General features: G+C 37.4%; 1 long non-coding RNA gene across 1 annotated transcript in view; it reads right to left on the minus strand.

Moving 5' to 3' along the window:
* The window catches only part of LOC116660989, a 191,935-nt gene that overhangs the window by 36,573 nt on the left and 132,985 nt on the right, over positions 1–22,377 (minus strand). The window contains exon 4 of the long non-coding RNA XR_004316733.1: positions 7,982–8,073. This is a non-coding gene — a long non-coding RNA (uncharacterized LOC116660989). The remainder of the gene's footprint in view (positions 1–7,981; positions 8,074–22,377) is intronic.

Genomic DNA, 22,377 nt, shown 5'->3' on the forward strand with positions numbered 1-22,377 from the left:
CATTAAAATATAAGAATATCTTTATGAATTGATTGAATGAAATATACCTATCTAAGTTTTTGCATTTGTGGTCATGGAGTTTTATTATTGAAATACCAATTACTATATACTTAAAGCTTGTAAGCAGTCGGCATTAATAATGTCATATTTTCTGATCACATCTATATTTCCCTGATAAATATCAAAGTTAAAAAGGAAAATAGGTATTTCTAGAATTAATTGTAGACTTGGGAAAATTGAACTTTCTCCAATAATTGGTGTAACCTGCATGAATAAAGCACTGTGATATTATAAACCCTTGTCAGATGGTCTATTTAATATGTATGATTTACAGTCACAGAAATGTTTGCAAAACAAAACTAGAAAACAAAGAGCATATAAGCAATAATAATATCATTATAAGAAGCTTTATATTTCAGTTATAAGATGAATAACTTTTGGGGATCTAATATACCGTGTAGTGATTATAGTTAATAATACTACATCGTATACATGAAATTCGCTGAGAGTAGACCTTAAGTGTCTTCACCATACACATATACACATACACTCACACGGTAACTATATGAGGTGACGCATGTGTTAATTACCTTAATTGTACTAATCATTTCACAATGTATACATACATTAAATCATCACATTGTACACCTTAAAAAAATCTCATTGTATAACCTAAATTTGCACGCTTTTTTGTTAATTGTACCCCAATAAAGCTGAAAAAACTATAATAAAATAAAAGAAGCCATATACAGTGAACATTCATGAAGGTTCATGTGTATTTTGAAAAGTAAGTCCTTAATTAAAAAAAAAATCAGTTATTTACCTTGCTTTGATTGTACCAGAATAAAAAAATAAAAACATACTAAACTTTGTCTAAATTTAGCCAACATTGCCTTCATTCTAATATACTTTTCCAAGACCATATTAAAAAACAAAACCAAACCAAAAGCTAGTTATCCCGAATATCAGCATCTCATTTAGGTAACAGTGCAAGTCTGTGGAACAGAGAGGTGGGGTTTTCGGTCAAAGCATTTATTTCATAAGCTTTTCTGAAACGCTCACCTATTTAGGTCAGGCTACTTGACTGGATGGTCTGTGTGCAAGCTCCGTAAGGGTGTTTACTAAAAGTGAATATATTTGAATAAAGGCATACCACAAGTATGTTTATCCAAACAGGAAAGTTGAAAGTAGGACTGAAAGGAAGTGAGCTATGGCTCACAGAAAGTACAAAAATTATTATAGTTACTTTTTTGAGCACTTAATTAGCTCCCAGACACTAGGCAAAGTCCTTGACATAAATCATCTCATTTCATCCTTACCCCGATAATAAGATCCCATTCATCATATTTTACAGCTGGTATTTATAAAGCATGATGCATTTTTAATAACATCTGTCACTTATTTCTCAAAATTATACTATGGAACAGGTCTAATCACTTTATGAGGAATCAGAGAGCCATTTAGCCAAGCTCATTTAGGGGCAACTGCTACTCTCCAAAAGGAGGACTTTGCACCAAAATTTCACATTGCTATGGCCAAACAAAGGAAAAAGGATCTGAAAGCTGAAATCCTGGTGACCAAACAAGTTCTTATACTTGTTCATCACACTGAATTTAGTGATAATTCAACTTCTGGTTCTAATTTCCCACAAGACTTAAAATTTCTCTCTTTTAATCTGAAGACTATATGATAATATTAAAAAAATTCATTAGTAAATAAGCATAAAGTACATATTTCCATGCTTTGATTCTAATGATCTTCAGGGAAATATACTGATTAAGGGCAGAGCAGCGTGAGCATCAAGGGCCTGGGTCCAGGGTCAGAATCCCAGCCCTCCTACTTTCTCAATGCGACCTTGGGAGTCGCATTGAACTTCAGTTTTAATAGTACCTACATCACAGAACTCCTGTAAGGACTTAAAGGGATTAATCCATTTAAAGAGCTTGGAATGGTGCTTAACCCAAGAGGGTTCTCAATTATTCTTCATGAGGACTGTGCAAGTAGGCAGACATAGCAATATGTGTACCCAGCTTCTGCCCTCAAAAATATTAGTAGGAAAGATTGACTTACAAAACTATTTTTTTTAACAATGTGATTAAATTTTAGTGCTTCAAGGGCAGGGTAAAGCTCTGTGGTAAAGTACATGCTTAGCATACATAAGGTCCTGGGGTTCCATCCCCAGTACCTTCATATAATAAGAAGAAGGAGAAGGAGAAGAAGAGAAAGAAGAAGAAAATAAATTTTAGTGCTTCAAAAGACACCATGAAGAAAATAAAAAGATAATCCACAGATAGAGAAGATATTTCAAATTATATATCTGATGAATAATTTGTACTTGGAATATGCAGATAACCCTTGTAACTTTATAATAAGACAAACTCAAGATTAGTAACTCAAAAAATGAGCAAGAGATATATAAACAGCCATTTTACCAAAGAACGCCTAATAAGAACATCAAAATCATGTTCAACAACATGAGTCATGTGCATATTTAAACCACAATGAGAGACCACTTCACACCCACTAGGATGGTTATCCTGAAAAGACAAACAATAGCAAATATCAAGGATACAAAGAAACTGGAACCCACCTGCCTTGCTTGTGGGAATGTAAAATGATACAGACACTATGCAAAATAGTTTGACAGTTTCTTACAAAGTTAAATAAAAATGTATCATACAACTCAACACTGCCACTCTTAGGTATCCAGCTAAGACACTCAGTGCTCTAGACATGGATTTTAGAACATCACAGATCGGACAGATGCAGGAAGCACTAATCGTGCTCAGAGGGCATTAGAGAAGGCGTCCAGGATAGATGTTATCTGAGTTGGGCCTTGAGTGACCAAGCCCCTGGGAGTGAAGAATAAGAGCGAACACACATGCCTGCAACCCCTTATATGCCTGGCAGGGAAACCAGGCTCAAGAAGCAACAGGGGTACCCTTTCCCTAAAACTTCTTTTGAAGACCCCGAGTGTCGTAGCAGACTCTGCCAGTCCCACCCGCCCCCTTGGCACTCAGAGTACCCTCAGCTTCTTACTACACACACTGGACCCTTGTCTGAAGGCTTTCTCTGGGCTCAGGAGCACATGAGGCCTGCAATCAACAGGCTGGAAGGCTGCGTCATAGCCCAGCAACAGTCCTCAGCCCTGAGCTACATTCTACCCGGCCTCCAGAGGTCCCAGGGATGCGGGCCGAGTTACCCGCAGAACCTGCCCATTAATGGAGTCTATACATTGACTCCTTCTCCTGTCTCCCTTCCCCACTCCTCTAGTGGTATTTCCTTTCATCACCAACTTTTTGAGTTACCGATCACTGTGTAACAATTACCCTAAGACACAGTGCCTTCAAATGACAGCCATTTTAATTTGCTCACAATTTTGTAAATCAAGAAATCAAGCAGACCCCACTGGGTGATTCTTCTGCGTGGCATTGACTGAGGCCAGTAGGTAGTATAGTCAGCTGGTGGACTGCCTGCTCTGCGGGATACAGGACTGTTCCACTCCACACTAGATGACTTGGCAAGAATGGCCAGAAGGCTGGACTCAGCTGGGACATCAACCCAAAGAGCTACTTTGGGCCCCTCCAGAACTCAGGCTTCTTATCTGACACCGTGGAGCTCGCACATGGAGCACTCCATAAAGTGGCCAGTGGAAACCGCCATTCTCTTAGGGCTCAGAAACCGTGGTGTCACATCTGCAGTATGGACTGGACACAGAAAACACCCCAAGAAAGAAAACACTGTAGACCTCAGCTTGGAGTGACAGGGTTAGCAAAGATTAAAGATCAGCCTCCAGGGCAACTGAACCTAAAGCACAGGTGTTCAGATTAAGCAGGGCCGTGGAACGCCCGCCTCACGGCTCACAACTCCGGTAACAGCCAGAGGCTAGCTCATCAGAAAGCAGGCGGGCAGTCCTGGAGATGGGGATTCCAGGCCTTCCTGAGGAGTCCAGCTCTGTGCGGGTGATCCTGCTCCTATAAAATCCCACCTCAACTCTCTCGAGAAGAGCATGCACGCCTGTTTCCTAGCACACCCACGTGCATGCCAGTGCCTTGCCCCAGCCATGGGCCGGGCGTGTCCCTGAGGTCACTTCTCTCACCAGCCTACTGGTGGCTCTGAGAGGCTCGATCCCCACTCTACCTCAACTCTAAAGCTGACACTGTCAGCTCGTTTAGGGGAGGTTGTGCTGTGACTGCTACTGATGTGGGTGGCCTGGAGTGTGTGGACACTGACAGAGTGCAGGCATAGATGTTCAAAGCTCAGCTGAGTATGGTTGTTGAGGACGGGTAATAATATCTTAACTTATTTTTTCTTTTTTAATTTTTCTCTACTTCTTGTGTTTTTACATGAACAAAAAGTGACTTCACACAAAGGGACCTTATGGCTGGCAGAGACAGTCATATTATATCATTTTAAGGGTGTTGGTTTTATATATAAGCCTTACATGATTTAGTTTCTCCTAACTGACACATTGCAATAATAATCTTTCTTTAGCCTACTTCACAAGGATGTAGAAAGATTAAATGAAATAAGAGATGGAGAAATGACATGGAATCCACAATAAGCCAATGTTGGTTAAATGTCTCAGTTCCTTGAGGGCAACGATCATCAGTATTCCTGGATCACAGCACACAATAGTAATAACTCAAAAAGAATAAAAGCATTAACATTTAGTTCTGTAAAAAATTAACAGTAGCTTGTAAATTATACAAGATGCTTTAATTTCACAGAATAAGACCCAGCAAATAATTAGAACCAGCCAGTAATTATCCTCTAGCAAGAAGTATTATGAATTGTTCCAAACTTAACATGTTCAGGGAAACTGCAACATATAACTAACCCTAACTCTAACCTTAACCCTTGCCTAGCGCATTTCTAAGAAGGAAATTTTTGGTTGCATTAGAAACAGGAAATAGTAAGGAGACAGAATTTTTCTATGAAGCAGATGGATTTTTTTTTCACTCTTAGGAAATACTGTAACCAGCCACCATAAAAGCCTCTGGCTGAGATGTTTAAAGGTGAGCAGTTCCAGCCTTCAACCAGGCAGTCTGGGGGAGGGGTGAGTCATTGTGCTAAAAGAACAGGGAGTCATGTGGTCCAACTGTAAAATAGAAAAATTGCATGTAATTATTTTACAAGCAGAGTGCGATGATGTGAAAGGAAGAACTAATGATGGTGCACTCAGCTTGTTAGAGGCTTTTCCTTCTGGGGAGCTCAAGGTTACAAGAAGTACTGCTCACTGGAATTTTTTTTCTTCCTTTTCCCTGGATACATAATGTTACAATAAACCCTGCACAGAGGGGGTTAATGCTGCAAGGATGTTTTTAAATAATTTCTGTGACCAAAGCCGGAGATACAAGCCTGGCAATAATTCTCCCTGACTTCCAGCATCCTGTATTGATTGATTAATTATTCCACCAATGAACTAACAGGTATTGACCTTATCTGGTTGAGTAGCATTTAGCCAAAAGTCAGTAATCTACATCGATCACTTAATGGAACATCAAAGCTCAGCATTCTGACAGGTTTATGTCATTCAGCAAAAATCTGTCTATGTTTTGCTGATACCTTGACCTTTCATATCAAGCAGCCTTTACAGAAAACGAAAAAGCAATGACAAAATTAAATCTTGGAAATAATGCTTTGTTATGTAAAAGGAAGTTCTTCTTGGACTATTACAAACAGCTTCTGCTAAGATTCCATTGAGGGATTTTTTTTTTTTTTTTTTTGCAAACTGAAAAGCAGTTTTCTGCATGCTTGCAATACATGATACTCTGCTGAAGCATAAAATTATCAAAACAATGAACCCTGAGCTAACTAACACAGAGCTTCATAGAGGTAACACTGAACAAATTACATTCTCTAGGGAGGGGCCCATGTAAAGAGGGCTTGGACCAATGGCTCAGAATGGCAGGTCTAGGAGGTATCCATCCTTGCCATTTTGAGTAGCAGAATCCTAATTCAAATAGTCAGACAAATCCACTGACCCAATCAAATACCCATATATCTACGTCAAAGACTGGAAGAATTTTTTTTAATTCTTTTTAAAAATTCTTTTTATTTATTTATTTTAGATTTTGAGGAGGGAGGTAATTGGGTTTGTTTGTTTGTTTATTATCTTTTAATGGAGGTACTGAGGATTGAACCCAGGACCTCTTGCTTGCTAAGCACACACGCTACCACTGAGCTATATCCTCCCCTTAGAAGAGTTTTCACAACAGAAGGATCAGCTGATAATATCTAAGACCACCTTTATAATGATAATTATATACTTTGATATCAGATTTATGGATGGCAAATATGAAAATACACAGGGGTTTCTTGTTATCTGTCTCCTCCTCATTAAGGAACTGGTGATGAAACCCTTAACAAACATGGCCCAGGCAGTGGTCTCTAGAGTGGTCCCTCTAGAATCCCTTTCTGTGGCTCCGATGTTACTGCCATCCCAGGAGGTCTGGCTGCATAAGGATGCTCACATCTGACTTGAGAGGTCTTATTTTCACATTTTAGTGATTGCTCATGCACTTGACTCCAGTACAGCTCCTGGGTACTAAGGCTTGCCTTCTTAGGAGGATGCTGCCACCTTCCACTATGTTCAGACGGTGGTCCGCCTCGGCAGTGCTGTATCACAGTGCAACGTGCTCTCTCTTGGCATCTCTGCTCCTACATGCTGCTTTTGGTCTGGAGGATGCACCTTCTAATATGCTATGGAACTGAGGCCTGTTGTGTTTAAAGATGTTTTAGTGTGAAGCAGCCATTCCTGCTCGAAGTCTTACTTAAAATGCTTCTGACGATTGCCAAGCAGTTTCAATTCATCACGTGCAGTGCCCAGTATGCCTTATCTGTCTGCATTTGAAGACAAGCCCTGTGCCATGACTCCCCTACAGTTTGATAAGCTTGTACGCTTCATGACACTCTAAACTCTCGGCCTATGTCTATGACTTGTTTATTGACTAAAACTAAAATTTGTCTTTACCAATAATGCTTATTAATAAATGTTGAATATTTCCACAACTAATGTAATAATCACTGTCTCTAATAAAAATGGTAAACAGATTTCAGGCTAGATTCCTTCCATGCTTATTCATTATTTCTGTAGTGCTGGACAAGTCACGTGGCATCCGTTTCCTTACCTGCAGAATATGGGTGTCAGCCTAGGAGAAACTTAAGGTCCCTCTATCACTTACAGTTATTATGCTTTAATGAGTATTCATCAATAATTTATTTCAGAATATGTCGATAGGAAAGCTCACACACACACACAAATAATAATACACTGGAGTAGCTTTTCCTCCAAGCTAAAAATGCAGCCAGAAAAGGCATGAAACAGGAAAAATACACTAACCTTAAATGATCACATGGGGTGATTTGATTGACAGATAATGTTCAATGCTTTTGAACTGAAAGTTGGTTTCATTAAGAATCTGACCTAACAGGCACAGAACATGTGATGTCATAATCTTAAAAAAAAAAAAAAACCACTAGATATTTAGGGTCTCTGAGAAAGGAACTCAGACTTTCATCTGGGCCTTCGGTGCGTTTGCGGTGCATTAACAATGATGAGAGAACTACTGGAAATCTTACATGGGTAGTTTTCACATTAGAATCATTTTCCCTTTAAATATGAAGTAATTAAATTAAATCAAGGTGGCTAGAAGAATGTACATCTCTTGTTATGGTTTTGTAGAATGCATGATGTACTTTGTCTGAAAGTAGTCCTTACTTTTGGCCAAAACATACATATTAATACTGACTGTTGACTGATACTGTAGTCACTTGTTTGGATTTTGTGTTCATTTTGTATAAACTGTAGAATTTTGTCTCCTTATATATTTTGCTCCATGATATAAACTAGTCAATTGAATTTACATTAATGCTTATTTATCTTCATAATATGCATAGAGATCCTATACACTAAGTAGAAGATACATTATCCTCCTGGAGGAATAAAAATGAGATTTACTTTTCCAAAAGCACTAACCTTTGGATTTGAAAACGGATCCACGTATCTCCTCGGTAAAACAAGTTAGCAGAATAAACAGCCATACAATTGGCAGATCTTGGTCCAGGAAGCTTGGGAAACAAATGCATAAAATATTAGTGAGTATAACTAAATTAGATAAACTCATACCAACTGTAAATTTCTAGAAGCCCAAGTCACTGAAGAGAATGAGGAACCAGGGATCTAAATATATGAAATCCAATGATTAAAATATAGACTTTGATTAACAGAAGAGGCATTACTCTACTACAGTTCAGGGTTCCCAAGTGTTTTGGTTTCAGGACACTTTTATATTCTTAGTAATTACTGAGGACTTCAAAGAGTTTTGGTTTCTCTAGGTTTTACCAATTGACATTTAGCACATTAAAAATGAAAACTGAGACATCTAAAAAAAGTATGCATTAATTTATTTTTAAGTGACATTAACAAATATTTTACATGTAAAAAATTACAGTTTTAAGAGAAATAAGTATACTTTTATGAAAAAAGTTAATGGAAAGAATGACATTGTTTTACTTTTTTTCCAACTTTAACATGTATCTTCAATGAAATAGCTAGAATCTTTAATCAACACTTATATTTCATCTGTTGCAATGTTATTTCCACTGAAGAAACTGAAGAAAATCAGACCTCACACAGAACTATAGTTGAAAAGGGAAGAATATTTTAATAAGTTTTTCATTTAATCATGGGTATTCTTTATTGATACTACAGCAAAACTCACTAAGCGGTAGCTTCCTAAAGCTCAGTTGCAATGTGAAATCTACAACCATATCAATGAACTTTTTGTACCCCAATTCATGAAAATTCTTTATTCTATCTATTGTATGGGGTTTTTTGTTATTATGTATGGCATTTTTTTATAAATTTTTTTACCCATAAGTGGTTTTTAATAGGTTTTATTTTTTAGGACAGTTTCAGGTTCACAGCACAACTGAGCAGAATATAGAGAGATCCCCATAGACCTCCTGCTCCCACACATGCATTCCTTCCCCCATCATCAACATCCTGCACCAGAATGGTACATTTGTTACAATTGCTGAAACTACATTGACATATGTCATTATCATCCAAAATCCATTGTTTACATTAGAGTTCATTCTTGGTGATGTACATTGAATGGATTTTGATAAATGTATATTGACACATATCTATTATTATCATATTATACAGAATAGTTTTTCTGTCCTAAAAATTCTGTTTCACTTATTTATCCTTCCCTCCCTCCAACCCCTGACAAATACTGATCTTTTTACTGTCTCCATAGTTTTATCTTTTCCGGAATATCACAAAGGTTGGAATCATATAGTATATAGGCTTTTCAGATTGGCTTCTTTCACTTAATAATATGAATTTAAGGTTCCTCCGTGTCTTTTCGTGGCTTGATAGCTCATTTCTTTTTAGTGATGAATAATATTCCATCACCTAGATGTACCACAGCTTATCCATTCCCCTTACTGAAGGACCTTGGTTGCTTTCATATTTTGGCAACTAAATAAAGCTTATATAAACACCCACATGCAGGTTTTTGTGTGGATATAAGTTTTCAACTTCTTTGGGTAAGTACTAAAAAGCATGACGGCTGGATTCACGGTAAAAGTATGTTTAGTTCTGTAAAAATCTGCTAAACTGTCTTCCAAATTGGCTGCACCATTTTGCATTTCCACAGCAATGAATGAGACGTTCCTGTTGCTCTCCAACCTCCGGAGCATTTCTTGCTGTCAGTATTTTGGATTATCCCCATTCTAATAGTTGTGGAGTGGTATCTCATTGTTTTAATTTGCAATTCCCTAACAACACATGATGCTGAGCGTCTATTCATATACTCAGATTTTATCGCTGGCTGTGTAGACTGCCAGTTGTTTTCCTTTGACTGGCTCACTCACTTTTCAGAAAGTATGTCTCAAACACCCAAATCTGAATAACCATATGTTCGTCATCCATTCTTTAGAGTAAAAATGGTGTTTGGGGCAATAAGGACACCTAGTTAAACTCCTTTCTCAAATAACTCCACAAATGTTTTTCTGTGAGACAGCCATCATACTTCTCATATTGTCATGCAGAATATTAAAAAGCCATATACTTAATGGTCAAGAATCAATAAAATCAACTTTTATACTTCATCATTTGTAAGTTAAATGGCTTTTAAAAAAAACTGTGAGAGCATGGCAGTGAAAAATACACTGACAATAGTATAGTTTCATGGTAAGTGGCTTGATTTTGTGCTAAGGGGCCATCAGTTTTAGCCACTATTAATTCTGCACCATGCCACAGTGAAAGGCAAATAATGTCTTAGTATTGTTATATAAATAGTTTTGAACTTTGGACTCCCTAGGAGGGTCTTAAGGATTCCTAGGGTTTCATGAACCCGTCTTTTAAAACTGCTGCTGTGTGTTTTACTTGCCTGTTACAGAAGTCTTGAGGAATTGCTGAAATATGTACACCTTCTTTCTAGCAAAGGTACACATGCAAAAACCTTTACATGTGGTTTCAGGGATTCATGGACAACAAAGAGGCCACCACTGGACAACCAGAATGTAGTTAATGAACCCTACCCAAGACTCACGGGTTTTATTAGTTGCCCATGTAGAATTTTCTACCATAAAACTCTGAAAATCCTTAAAGTAAAAGTGCCTTTTTCAAACAAAAGATTCTAGTGTCCAGAAATCATGTTCGTGACATAAACACATGGCATAAATAAAGACTAGAGTCATTTAAATAATAACAATGATGTTTCTACAACTAAGGTTTAGAAATGTAATTTCTAAAAATCCGTAGATCTGTCCCTTTAATTTCTTCCCTATTAAGGAAATTAAAATAAATTATTTGCAATGATTGTTTAAATTTTGACGTACCTGACATTAAATGAACTGGTTAGATGTTCATTTTCTGATGATTTCAGTTTTGTCTTGTTTTTCTCACCATACTCACAGACAAGGAGCATAAATAAAGTTTTTCTACAGTTGAGCCTATTGCTGCCAATGAACCCAAGAGAGTATCCCACATAACACCAGCCTCAAGTCAGTTTCAAAGGTATTCACAACAGAGCAGCCACACTGATGCTCTACCCTTGGACCAGTGATACAGTAGACAATTATTGGCATCTGCAATTTTTAAAAACTGTCAGTCTGGCATTACTTTTAATCATACAAATAGACACATAATACTCGCATCTTAACAGAAGCATTTTCTGGAAAAAGGGAAAGTAGCCTTTTAGTACCTCACTGCCCATAAACTGGGCTTTATGTTCAGGAAGATACTTTACATGGATAATAAACCTAACATACAACAGTTATTTCTGGCAGCTAATTTACCTTTATAGTTTATAGAGGTGTCTTCTTCATAATAGTACCTTCTGATTCTACTTTCCCTGAGTTCAGCAATCAGTGAAGATTACTGCCAGTTTCCATAGCAACGAGACAACTAACGGTTTTTTAATCTTCATTCATGGACTAGTTTTACAAATAATGTAGAGTTTGGAATGACTGCTTACTGAAGACATCATGCTTGAAACAGATGCCAAAAATTTTAAGCCTTCAAATGATATTTAAATTTTTTTGTGTAGTTTTTACTAATAATAGACCCACATATTTAAACATAGTGATCTACAGATGAAACACTAAGGGGATTAAGTGACCTCCCCTAAACGGGTTTTAAATGAATTGTATAATATGGAAGCAGCTGTTGAGCATCATGAAACCTGAGTTGTTAGTACACACTGGCTGTAATTTGTCAGAAGCTTATTGTCCCTATCAATATTAAAGAAAATCCAGACTTTCCTTTAAAAAAAATTAACATTTAGAAAGACTTCTAAAAATTAAGGAGAAAGAAATGCTGTTAAAGTTAATATTGTTAAATTACATGGCTTTAAAATGCATTTATGATCTTAAGTAGTGATGCCAAATGTTGGTCCTTGATAAGTAGTTACTTATTACCCAGTCTTGGAACTTTCCCTATTTGTAACATAAATTTAATGTGTGGAACTCTTCTTAATAGTTTCTTTTTTTAGTGCATGCTATGGTTGTACATGGATAACACATTTGCAATCCATTTATAGCACTTACCAATTAATTCAGTAATTAAAATACAAGTATTAAAAGCAACACAAATCAGAGTTCCATCAATTAGCGTGTCTCATTAAAGCTGGGATCTTACTTTCAGCTCTATAACTTCCCTCAAACCATTTGCAGGATCTATTTTTGTTTTGCTAGCATCACTTCACACCACTGAGATCACAGCTGTAATGCCAGGTTTTCCTATCACCTCTCCCATCAATACGATGCAGCAGCAGATTACTAAACTGCATCTTAAACTGCCCAAGGGGGTTTGGGAGGAAGTATTTTCTGGTCTTAAGGGGCACTGGAAAGGTGGAAAGGTACTAGTTTTCTGAGTTTTTGCCCTCCATGTACATTTCAACTTGAGTTAACAACAAAGCTTCATATTCCTCCACTTAAGCACACGGTGTCACATCTCTCATTTCAGAACCAAATCTGCTGGGGGTCCTCTAATATGGTGCCACCTCACACTCGTTGCAGGGTGTAATTTATAGTCATCAAGGGTGCTTTATCTGTGACACTAAAGTTAATCCAAACCTCACTTACCCTCAGAGAAGATTATGCCTCCTTTTGCAGGTTTGGTCTTAAGTAGAATGTTTGCATGACTGTTATGTGCCTCAGTGGGGTTACTTGTCCCACATTTGCTAATGTCTGTTCATGTCAGGAGTTCACCATAGCTGGAGCTCACTGTTACCTAGCATTTCAAAGGCAAGTTAAAAAAACCCAGCAGGGCCCAGCTGAAATATTTTCTTTCAGTACAGCCAAGCTGCAGGCATAAAACACAATGGTAAAATATACAATGGAAGAAAGTAAAAGGCCTTTATAACAGATCTTTGTCCTGCCACTGTGAGTATTTCATAACATCAGCTACTGTTTTTCTCAATTGACATCATATAGGTCTCAGTTAATGAAAAGAGACACGGAGCATACTGCATCAAATAGACACTGGACAGGAAACAGAAAATGGATCATGAATCCAGGCCCCCTAGCTAAAGCAGTCAAACCTCTGAATAGCGAAAGGACTAATGTGTTTTAGCTGTTCTCCCTTCCAGCCATAAACCTAAGAGCAACATTGAAAGTATTTTCTTTTCTAGGTTGCTCACCAGCCCCCTACCCACCCCATCCCACCGTGAAAGCCAGTCAGCAAGGATCAAAAACATTTCCTCTTAAATGAATCATGGCAATCCAATAAAGATGCAACACGCAGATTATGTTCAAATCAATGAGGGAACCAGAGCCGGTATCAGCAGGCCTCAAGGAACAAAAATTGCTCACAGTCAGGGAGTGTCTGGTCAATAATGAGCGGTGGGGCTAAACACAGAACACATGCTACGCTCTGGGCAAAAGCCCTGGAGCTTCCACTGTTCTGGCTTCTTTCAGCAACTTTGGGCCATTGTAGTATTGTCTTCCTTCTTACCTCCCCCCAGGTGGGCCGTGACGGCTTAGCTTAGCTTTCTGAAGGGAGCCTTCAGTGACACAATTACATCCGGGAAACAGATGAACAACTGTAATGCTAACATCTAGAAATGTTCACATAAATAGGGGACAGGACTGACTTAAAAGAGTCAATTATAATGCATGATTATTCAAGAATCCTGAAAAATGAATACAAAGAAGATTCTTACGTGTTCAGGGAACTTGCAAACAACTGTCAATTGTTTTGTAATTGCTGTTCATTGCAAGTGTTTGAGGGAGGAGATATTTTTCTATTTGAAAAGCAAAGGGAATAAATCTATATATGTAGTGCTATGTACCTACATTTTAAAAAATATTTAATAGCATCCACCAATTTGCAGACCTGTCTAATTTCCTTACATGTCTCTTCCCCAGCACTCACTATTGTTCTTTTCATGCAACACTGAAAGTTAATTTTCATATTGGCACAGCGAGGAAAGCAGGCTGACACGAGGTTCAATAGGCTAAAGCATGAATGGAAAGACAAAAGGATAATCAAGGATCAATCAGCAAAATCACAGAACATGTTTCAGACATGCAGGTTTTCATTCCAGAGTTACATCGATGAGGTGTAAGACTTCAGACAAGTCATCCACCCTCCCAGAGCTTTAGTACTTCGTCAGCCACATCTTTTCAGCTCTAAATTTTCATTTTCAGAACTAAGAGTGTGCTTCCAATTAAAAGAGAAGCAACCCAGAGTCTTTCACATTATTCAAAAGAAAGTTGATGTCCTTCAGTCTCTTTCAAAACCACTTCATGTGCTACATAAAACTGGACAACAGTGGATCTACCATAGACTATTTTTTTCTTTCACATTAGAGAGCTACCTTATTTAATCCATTACCTGCTAATAGTCTCCTCTGTGATTAGCCCAAAGGTCTAAAATAATAACTAATAATCATCTGCTTGTTAGAAAACGATCTGCTTCTGAGCATGCTCCTACTTCCTCTGAATTCAGCAGCCCATTGTTCTTCACATTCATATTCCCAGGGCTTTCTGATCTCCGTGAGCATCAGGGCATATGGCACAGTTATCCTCTCTGGGAGGAGAGAACCAATTTATTCCAAACAGAAAGAACTTATCAGATCTAGACAGATCTCTAAAACACCTGTAAGATAATTTGGATTCACAGCAGTAATAAAATAGCAAACAAATTTCCCTCTAAAATGACAAATTACTGTATTTCATTGAGCAGACCTTTCCTTATCTGATTTGTTTTAAAAATGATAAATATGACTCCATAAATCTGAAGGCAACCCAGGAGTCACCATCTACCTAATTGAATCAGAGGTTGTAGGATTCGAAGAGATAAGAACACATTAAACAAATGAGGATATTTTACACTGCAAAAGTGGATGTAAAATTCACCTTTGAAGAATACAGGGTGAAACATAAATACTCAAAACAGATGAAGTATCAAGGCTGAAGTATAATTAGTGGGGGCTGTCGCCATTTATGGATAAAACCCTGCTTGAAATCTCACTTTTACCTCTGCAAACATTCTGACCAGTTTTCCTATGATTTCCTTGTACATTTACTTGTTGATTACCCAGTTCCTTGCAGTTTATAATGAAATCTTTTGTCAGTAAATTTTCCTTTCTGTTCATGACCTCAGTGTTTCCATTATCAACTATGAAATGTTCTGTGGTTTTGATTTTCATCTTTTCAGGAAAAAAAATCCTCTTTCCGATACACACTTCTGCAATTCTTGCTGTCAGCATCCTAGCTGGCTTCTTGTCTCATTCTTCTCTCTTCGTGGGCTCTGCCCTCTTCCACCTTCTGGCTGCCCTCCCATTGAGACCTCTGCTTCATTTCCTCTGAACTCTGTGTCCTTATTTTTTATTTTCTACTTTCTCTTCAATTCCTCTCAAAGTAAGACTTTAGCTCCTTCTCTGACCACTTCTGGGCAAATGTTTGGCTTTGGAACTCTGCTTCTGGTTCATTATTTCTGCCACATGGCAGGAGGAAATCTGAAAACTCACAGTGGCTTAAAGAAGAGCTTGGTCTCCCTAAACAAGTAAAGAATGAGTTTCCTGTTGATTTTTTAAATTTATTTTTTATTTTATTTTACTTTTGGGGGAAGGTAATTGGTTTATTTATTTATTTCAACGGAGGTACTGGGGATTGAACCCAAGACCTCGGACATGCTAAGCATGCACTCTACCACTAAGCTATACCCTCCCACTACCACTGATTTTTATGAACAAAGACACTGATACCATTTGGAATCAGGAATCCTTGACACTGTCTCTCAAGCTAGAAAAACAGAATCTGTCTTTGACATGAGAGTGGTAGGTAACTTTCATTTCATATCTGGAGACCTTTCAAAACAAAACAAAATTCTTTCTTTTCAGATGGCTTAAGTGAATACTACATGAGATCAGTGAACCTTTTTCAGTTTATAAATATATACATATATCTAATTATTTTAATGTAAGTAAAAGGAAGAAAAGAAAAAATGATGGGGTGAAGAAACACACGTCTGAACAAACTATGGCATAGGATACACTGGAAAGCTTTTGAAAATACAAATGAGATCACAATACTCCCAGATAAAAATCTCCAAGGGCTTCCTGTCATATTTAAAATAAAATACAAACTTCCTGTTATCATCTACAAGGCCTGACATTATCTGGTCCTGGCCAGTATCTCCAACCCTGTACTTCAACCTTCTCTCCCCCCATAACCCAAACCCTGTCCCCGACATGATCCACTGGAACTTCTGATGCATTTGGTCCATCTCTGGAGCAAAACAAGCTCATTCCCCTCTCAGTGCAGTAGTATTTCTTGCTCCTCTTTCTGAAATGTTCTACCTCCAAATCTACTCATCTGCTCAAGGGTCTCTCTCACTCCTGTTGGCATATGATCTCCTCAGAGACACCTTCCCCAACTCTGTTAAAAAAAAAAGACAACTTTTCCTTACCATTATGCTTTTATGCTTTATTTTTTTCTAAAACACTATAGAAAAGAGTGCCAAGCACAAAACACATAATCAAAAATTATTTGTTAAATAAATGAATAGAATAAATTAGTTTATTTTGAGTAAAATGAAATAACGTATGAAGAGTATTTAGTACGGCAACCTAGTACATAGTAAGTGTTCAAAAAATTATCTTCTACAATTTTAACTTATTATATCTATCTTTTTCTACCAGATGATTAAGTTCCTTAGCAATGATCATGTCTTTTTTTTTTTTGCTTACTATTCTATTCTCAGAACCTAGGAGAGTTCCTGGCTCATAAGAAGTGCCCACGCTAAAGCTTTTTCTTTGAATGGATGGAAGAAAGAATATTATCACCTTAACATAGTTACTAACCAAACAAACAGTGAAGATCTGAACAATACCTCCAGCTCAATCACCTAGTGTATGAAATTAAGCAAGCATTTAAATTCTCCTCACTCAACTATATTTATTGAGAACTTACTATACACAAAATGTTATGCTAAATGCAGCAGAAGAAGTAAAGATAAGCAGCAATAGATGCAGCCCCCACAAAGCTCAAGATAAAACTAAGAACCTGGCGCAGAACCATTACCTGGTGTGGAAATGAGGGAGCGCAGTTAGGCAAAGATGCCACAATTTTAAATTGGATACCTTGGAAAATTGTATCAATAACTGAATGGAGAAAGAAAAAGGAAGCTAGTGAGTATCAAACTACAATGTAAATAAGGGAGAAATTCACAATCCATACATCACATTTAATCTCGTTAATTAAGACATATCTACAGTTTTAACAATTTTTGATGCAGTTAGTATCACACAGCAAGAAAAATACATTCATGCCATTTTCTCTAAACTATTGTCTCCAAGAGGGTAACACTTTCACTAAAATCTCCTAATAATCAAGTGTAACAATAAATTTCCAGATCATGAAAAAAATAAAAAGATAAAGTATTTCAACTAAAAATATCTAAAGACACAATCCACAAGGTAAGAGACACAAATATATGAAAAATTATATGATTATTTTTAGGGCACCAGGGATGAAATCTTCATACAGATATTATAACCTACTTAAAGACAGGGAGAAGAATTTTAAAGCCTTTTTAGATGCTTCATTTTTAAAACCGTGCCACATCAGTTTACAGCACAAAAATGAATCCCAGTTTTCGAAATGTATGTGCTGAACTCCTGATTTTGAAGCAAACTATAACTGAGGAATTATTCCAGAAGCATACACAAATTGTCTCTTTAATTACAAAAAAAAAACAAATGATGTTGTATAATATTTACCAATCATTCTTTTTCTAAATGTACAAAAATTTGATGAAGTATTTTCACAATAATCTACTCTTAAAAACAAGAATCATTATCTTATGAAGTCAAGATAAATTAATTTTTTAACTGCTTCTATTATATGTGTTTCCCAGCTAATTACTACAATAGTTTGAATTAACATATTAAATTATATTCAGTTGGTAAATATAACATAACTTCTAAATGTATTCACTGGACCTAAATTGAAATGCTTCTTTAATTAGCTTGGAATTGGTGTTTTTCTGTAGCTAAGAGCTTCCTTGCAGCACCCTATTCCATACAGTTCAAGTTTAGTAATGAATTAAAATTGTTAACATAAAATTATTTTTTAAAAAAGAGAATTGCATACTTCTGCCTCTACACAGTTCCCTTACCTTACAGATGACTCATATCTGATATTATGCTCCCATAATCAATACCACCCAAAAATATGTATCAAAAAAACTAAGAAGAGAAAAAAAAAACCATTACTCTAGGACATAGGCTCGAGCCCATGTTTCATGCTAACTTTAAAGAATAAATTCTGATTCGTTTTTCATGCTTATCACAGTGAAAGAAGCAGAGGACGGGTCACCAGGGCTGCTCGGATGGCCAGGGGCTGCCATGTAGTACTGCTAGTTTTGTTCTCATAGAGTAGACCACTATTTAAAATAGTTGAACTTGAATAATATTTCTCCTTTTTAATCATCTGAACTTTCCCAAGAATTCACTATACTAAAATAAAGAGGAAACTATCTTGATGGGTAAAACTCATTATTTCAAAAAGAAATAATATAACTCCTGCAGATTCACTTAGGAAACAATATTAGCATTAATAAAAATGAAAAGATTTACAAATACACCAGCTGATGAAAACAACTGGGATGTCCTTAATGAGAGAATCATTTTCTACACTGATATGGCTGATCTGTGCAAACATTTGCAGGCTAGCCCCTCATGGGGGACCACAACACGGACCTGCGAGTCCTCTCTGACAATGATCATTCTGGCCTCATAAATGACACAGAACAGAAAGAACTTGAGTATAAATTCTGTGCATACTAGTATATATTTTATGACTCATTTGGAAATTTATATTGTCAGAATACTAAAATGCTTCATTTAATGTTACATTTTAATGAGATGATTACATTTTTAGTTATGATCTCATTAATTCTCAAAAAACTTTAATTGAATGCCACAAAAAATTCAAGGAAAATGAATTTACAGTGATTCAAATCTCAGAGTTCTACTTGTGGAAAATATTTCAGTAATGAAGTGTAACCAGCACATTAATAAGCATGGTGTGGACCTGTGATCAAAATGCATTTCTAACTTTTTCTCTAAATATCTCTTTAAACTTTCCTCAGTTTCCACCTATTCTTCCTCTGTCCCTATAAGAAAACTTTTGAAGAGTCTGAATTTTCTACTCACTCTCAGGTGATAAGACAAGTCTACAGTCACTAAAGACTGCCAACAACCTTAAGTCGAAATTTAGGCTTTTCAATTCTCTGCAATAATGAAAAATCTAATCTCAATTTAAACCCTCTTTTCTCTTGAGGTTTGAAACTTGATGTGTGAAAGGGGTGCCTGGCTGCCGTCTCTTATGCCCCTGCTCACTGTCTCGCCCCTGCCTCTAACTGCTTTTGCACTCCCTCTAGGATGAAACATAGGAAAATTTGGAGAAATAAGGACAGAAAAGGTCTTTCTGGGCTTAATAAGTTCTTCCTTTCTGGTTCTAAAGATGTTTACAGATGAGTTCATTTAATGGAGTGCTCTCAAGGCTCCTTGGAGGTTCCTTGTTAAAACTCTCTGCGTTTCCTTTGACTAAGATAGATGCTTTCTCAGATCCCAAGAATCCACTAGATCCAGGCATCCAGTAAATCTGCTGAGACTTTTAGTCTTTTGCAGACTTTCTGGAAGAGAATCCAAGTTGATCCCTTTTTGATTGTCTCTACAGTGTGGTTCACATATGTATGGAAAACACTCACTCATTCTTTAACTCAGCAAACTCTTGGACTGTTCTCAGCGCTACACCACTGACTGTCCAGGCTCTTCCAACAAAGCAGCTAAGTCAACCCTTCCCTTGCTTCTGGGGTTCTCAAGAAGACAGCATCCTCTCTGCCTCTCGGTGTTCCCAGGAGGCTTCTGAAAGCTCTTCTTCCTGTGGTAGGAATTAGTATACATCCATCCTACCCTTCCCCAAAGACGGGTCAGGAGCCTCATAGCACGTGACTACTCTCACCAAAGAAACCTACATACAGTCTCCCTTCTCACAAAGTCCTCTGTCCAGCCCTCTTTAAAAATTTGGAACAGAATCTCTCTCCATCCCCTTTGTTAACTCTGCATATATGGGCCAGCAGGGTCAAGGGTGAGAAAAGGTCTTGTCTCACAACACTTTGGTTTCTTGATATCTGTCACACTGTGACCTCAAATGAAACTGAAGCCAGTCCATGTTGTGAGTTATGGCAATAGCTTAGTTACTCCGTACATGGGCAAATGCAAGAAAATAAGCAAGAAAATAATGAACTCTGATATCCACATATACATTGTTTTCACTCCTCAGCTTTTGTGATACCTTAGGTTTTCAATATGAACTAAGTCTCCATTGTACTAACACTTCTGTACCGTCCGTATAGCACTGAATCAATTTTTTAGCTCTTTCCTTAGTGATTTGCATTAGAAAAGAAAGGATATTAAGCTTTCTGACATCTAAGCTTTGGGGCTGCCATTGATGTTATTTACTTTCAATTATGTACCAAGTGACAGTAACAATGCTGTGCTGTGAATTAAATGGCTTTGATTCTCCATGTAGTGTGAAATCAAAGCTCAAATAGAGATATAACCAGGCACGATAGAGGTGAAATCCAACAGGGGTCCTGCAAATAATGGCATTTAGTTTAAATAGCCACGTTTTGAACTTGTACTCTCCCTTTATCCTTTTCAGCAAGTAGTGACCATTATAACCAAGAACCAAAAGTACTAACACTAGGGGCTACAGGCAAATAAATGGTGCTGTCACCAACATTTAATACAGCCTGTAATTATTTACTTATTTGATTAATTGTTTACTTTCCTGTCTATATTACCAAAATGCATATGCATTGGTCTTTCTTAATCACTATGTATTTCCAAGTTAACTAGAAGAATAATGTCTAGCACAGAGTGAGCATTTGGTCAACATTTGATCAATTAAAATGGGTTGAAAATGAATGAATAAATTAATAAAAAAATAAATTTGGGGGTGAATACTGGAGATAATTCTAGAATGGAGATTTAATGTGTTATGCTTTCCAGTTAATGACCAGCTCTAAATCATCTCAACACTGATTTTTATTTTTAACTATTACCATAGAACTTTAATACATTCCCAGAGCTTTAAAAAAATAGATTTCACCATGAATAAAAGTGGAAAGAGCGATCAAAGGCAATTAAAACAAATACACCTCTCACATTAGCTGGAACACAACATCTAGAGAATAATGTCAGAGAATAATGTCGGGCATGAGTTATCCGTAGTGTTAGGTTCCTAGGGCTGCTGTAACAAAGGACTACAAACTGTGTGGCTTAAGAACAACAGATATTGATTCTCTCACACTTTTGGAGACTAGAAATCCAAAATCAAGGTGTTGGCAGGGTTGATTCCAGAGGCTCTCAGTCTGTTCCAACCTCTCTCCTAGCTTCACGTATGTAAGCAGCTCTTAGCGTTACTTAGCTGGAAGCTACTTAACTCCAACCTCTGCCTCCATCTTCATTTGTCTTTCTTTTCTCTGTGTCTCAAATTCCCTTTCCTTTCTCTTATAAGGACATCAGTCATTGGACTTAGAGCCCACCCTAAATTCAGGATCATCTTACTGGAGATCCTTAATTTAACTACATCTGCAAACACCTTATTTCCCAATAAGACCATAATCATAGTTACTAGGCTTTAAGAAGGACATACCTGTGGGAGACACAGTTCAGTCTACTGCAGTAACTTCCAGGTATTGGCCAATGGAAGCCAATACTACTGCTCTTGAGAACTAGAAATCATTAAGTTCACTTTATTTCCCAGTCTTGGTCTCTGAATCAAGTGCTCTGATTTCTCCACATAGAGGTTCAAATGCATTCCAAATCCCAGACTAATCCAGGCCTGATTTAGTCTTTCCTGTTGGACTGGATCCTGCTTATGAAGTCCTGCCACACTAAGATAATGACCACCTGCCTTTCCAGCCCCCAAGTGCCAACTTCCACCTGCCATCAGACAGGCACTGTGCACGCTAGCTGCCATATCACTTCCTTTGGCAGGAATCTAAATCACGGCAGAGGCCTCAACACTGAGCTTTGCTCACCTGTAGTTTTCTTCCCTGCTCACCTCTATGTTCAACACAGAGGACACATTTCATAGGAGGTACGCAAACCCCACCTGTCTGTCAGGAAAAACTACAACGTCTTCTATATTCAACTGCCCTGAAAGCAACATCCTGCCCTGACGTTTCCTCTTTGCTGAGCTAGGAAGTTGTCTGAAATTCAGCATTAAAGTGTTTGATCCTCAAATGCCTTCTTAGCATTGCTGAGGTGGTGTTCTGCCAATAGACAGAGAAGAGAGCTGGGAGGAATCAGGGAAACAGAAACCTGGGAACTGACT

Source organism: Camelus ferus, chromosome 3 (assembly GCF_009834535.1).
Source record: "Camelus ferus isolate YT-003-E chromosome 3, BCGSAC_Cfer_1.0, whole genome shotgun sequence".
NCBI classification, from domain to species: Eukaryota; Metazoa; Chordata; class Mammalia; order Artiodactyla; family Camelidae; genus Camelus; species Camelus ferus.